The sequence below is a fragment of the Nansenia antarctica genome, assembly GCF_963989245.1.
Source record: "Nansenia antarctica genome assembly, chromosome: 19".
In the NCBI taxonomy this organism is placed as follows: domain Eukaryota; kingdom Metazoa; phylum Chordata; class Actinopteri; order Argentiniformes; family Microstomatidae; genus Nansenia; species Nansenia antarctica.
In genome coordinates, this window is record NC_137692.1 from 24,982,699 (window position 1) to 24,986,298 (window position 3,600).

Sequence of the window (3,600 nt, forward strand, 5' to 3'; positions counted from 1 at the left end):
GTATGGGCAAGGCAGACCCTCTCCTTAGACAAGGCGAGCCCTCTCCGTATAGGCAAGGCAGACCCTCTCCGTATAGGCAAGGCAGACCCTCTCCTTAGGCAAGACGAGCCCTCTCCGTATAGGCAAGGCAGACCCTCTCCTTAGGCAAGGCAGACCCTCTCCTTAGGCAAGGCAGACCCTCTCCTTAGGCAAGGCAGACCCTCTCCTTAGGCAAGGCAGACCCTCTCCTTAGGCAAGGCGAGCCCTCTCCGTATAGGCAAGGCAGACCCTCTCCGTAGGCAAGGCAGGACCGAGGACCCGGTAGGAGGTGCGAGCTGGTCTGCTGGGCAGAGGAAAGGGAAGTGTCTGAACAACGGAGAACCTCCGGTATTTATCTGTTTTCACCCCGTGACGTCACAATCATCATTGTGACGCAATCGGCCCGTTTTTATCAAAACCACTTTGATGTCTGACTGTCACAACAGAGATGACGTCACAACAGAGTTGACGGGTTGTTGCTGGGGTTTCACATTTGGGTTTTTTCTCCCGACAAATATAAAACAAATAAAAACATATTTGCAAAATCAAACCTGTACTGTACATTATGGAAGAACTGCAGTCTGTACACATTTGGTGAGGGATATATTTAGTTGCTCTGTTGCTTGTATGTATGTATTTGTTACTCTGGTGTGCAAAGCTGGCGCGGGACCCGACGCCTGTTGTGTTTTGAATGACAGGCTACTACCGCCACCGTGTGTTAGCATTGAGTATGTTTCGCTTTTCATTTAAAATGAGATTAATTTCTGAGTTGCATCTATATGCCAGTCTTTAGCATGAATCATTGCGCAAACTGATCCGCATCTGCAAACATCAGTGTCTAAATTAGGCTACCCATCGTCAATAAATATTAGAAAACGAACTTGTACATAGATATATGAATCAATTAATTTGAAGTATGAATGTGCAGAAGTTGTATTAGAAGCAATATTTACCAATCACATGACTCAGGACCTGGACTGGTTGCGACAGGTCTATATGGTAAAGAGACAGGTCTATATGGTAAAGAGACATATTGATCTAAGGTGAAAAATTCGAGTTACATGACTTGCTATCAATTAACTAGTAAGCTATACTATTGGGATAACGAAATGTGCGGATACCCGCGAGTCTGAGATGCGCAATTGCGCCAGTTGGATAAGCCCGCGTACTGTATGTCCAAGTGGCTTCTGCAGGTTAGTAAAGTTGAAAGTGAACTTACATAGATGCTACACTTACATAGATGCTGAACTTACATAGATGCTAAACTTACATAGATGCTGAACTTACATAGATGCTGAACTTACATAGATGCTGAACTTACATAGATGCTGAACTTACATAGATGCTGAACTTGGAATAAGTTAGCATTAGTATGGGATATTCGTATACCAATAACATGACTAACCTCTAGTGACCTCTAGGAGCAGCTAGTGACCTCTAGTGACCTCTAGTAACCTCTAGTAACCTCTAGTAACCTCTAGTGACCTCTAGTGACCTCTAGTAACCTCTAGTTACCTCTAGTAACCTCTAGTAACCTCTAGTGACCTCTAGTAACCTCTAGTAACCTCTAGTGCAAATAAAGACAACAATCTTAAGAAAATAAAAACAACTATAAAAGAAAGTTAAAAGACATGAGGTCAGTGGCGTTATAATACTATAATAATACTGTAAAAATATATGAATGTATAAATAGGCACTTAGAATAGGTATCAAAACTAATTTGCCGTAGCCTATATAAAGCATTGGTGTGATACCTAACAATATTTGTCCAGAGACAAAGCACAGCGCAGTACCACATCCACCCAGCCACTGGTGAAGAACTTGTGTGCTTCCAGGGATTTGTAGTTTTTCATTTGACTTGCCGTGTAAATCCTAAAATGAGAGTGTTACATTAGTTTTCTTAAGATAGGATAATTCATAAATCTGTTCAATGGGCATAGATGATGCATTTGCCAAAGTGATGAACTGTTATCAAAAGTCAATATCGGGACTGGCCAGTAGGGAATGTGAAAGGCCAGTTGTTCTTCCAACCAGCTGCACTGCGTGTGATCATCTCGCGTGTTCCCGACCGGTCCCGATGTCTTGTTCCAGTACCAGCTCAGTCCTGGGCGAGGGAGGAGAGGAGAGGAGGGATGTATATATCTATCCTGTCTGCACTCAGTCCGATTCCATAGGCTCCGCTGATGTACCATCTTCTTCATCATCATCTCGCCCTTCCTCCTCTGAAGTGTCTCTGGCAGCAGTGATCGGTTTAGGTTTAGGGTTAGGGCAGTGATCGTGGCTGACGCAGTGAGATGGTGCGACAGTGAACAGGACAGGAGGAGGCTGATCCATCTGGGACAGAGGAACACTGGAGAGAGGGAGGTAGGCGACGTCGCATCATGTCATGTTTTTATTCTGTGTCTTGACTCTATATCATAAGATTGCTTCGTTGTATTTCATTATTTCTCACATCGAGATAGACCTATTTACTGAGTGTTTTTGGACGAATGCATGCCGCATCCCATAAATGATTTTGGATGGAATATTCCTGAATAGCTCGGATACAATGTTTCCGTCGAATAATATAAGGGCTTGTTTCTACATTTCATAAATCCGATATTATTATTATTTTTTGACTGCATTGAAGATAATCTCACATACACGGTAAAGACGGATTATTGTCATAGTGATGCTGATAGATACATCAGATGGAAGTAGACTAGTGTGAAACCTCTTTGATCTGAACTGTCAACAAACTCACATCTACCTATGGCGATGGTTTCTCCCAACCCCCTATTGGGTGATTAATACATCTATTATTGGGTGATTAATACATCTATTATTGGGTGATTAATACATCTATTATTGGGTGATTAATACATCTATTATTGGGTGATTAATACATCTACTATTATGTGATTAATACATCTATTATTGGGTGATTAATACATCTATTATTGGGTGATTAATACATCTATTATTGGGTGATTAATACATCTACTATTATGTGATTAATACATCTATTATTGGGTGATTAATACATCTTTAATACATATTTTGCCACCATGACCTCGGTGTTGAAGTCACGCTTTGCTTTCTGTCTCAGAGTTGACATGTTTCACAGTCAGTGTTTTATATTTTATTTTTGTTGTCTTCATTTGGTTGTCTCTGGGTGGTGTTTTTTGGGGTTATCGCTTAGAGGAAATGTCTTTATCACCCATAGCAAATAGTAGTGAAATGATGATGAAACATGCTACATACATTGCTTCAGCAGTGCTCTCCAGGAATGTACAGGCTAGGCACACATACACACACACACACACACACACACACACTCACACACACACACACACACACACACACACACACACACACACACACACACGTCTAACCCACAATAATGCCTTAAATTCTTGACAGTTCGCAAACACTTTCAGACTAACTACCCCCACACTGGGGGCGGCTGTGGCGCAGGAGGTAGAGACGTCGTCTAATGATCGATAGGTCAGCAGATCGGCGGTTCGAACCCCAGCTGGCCAGATGTCGAGGTGTCCTTGGGCAAGACACTGAACCCCAAATTCCCAATGAGCAGGCCGGCGC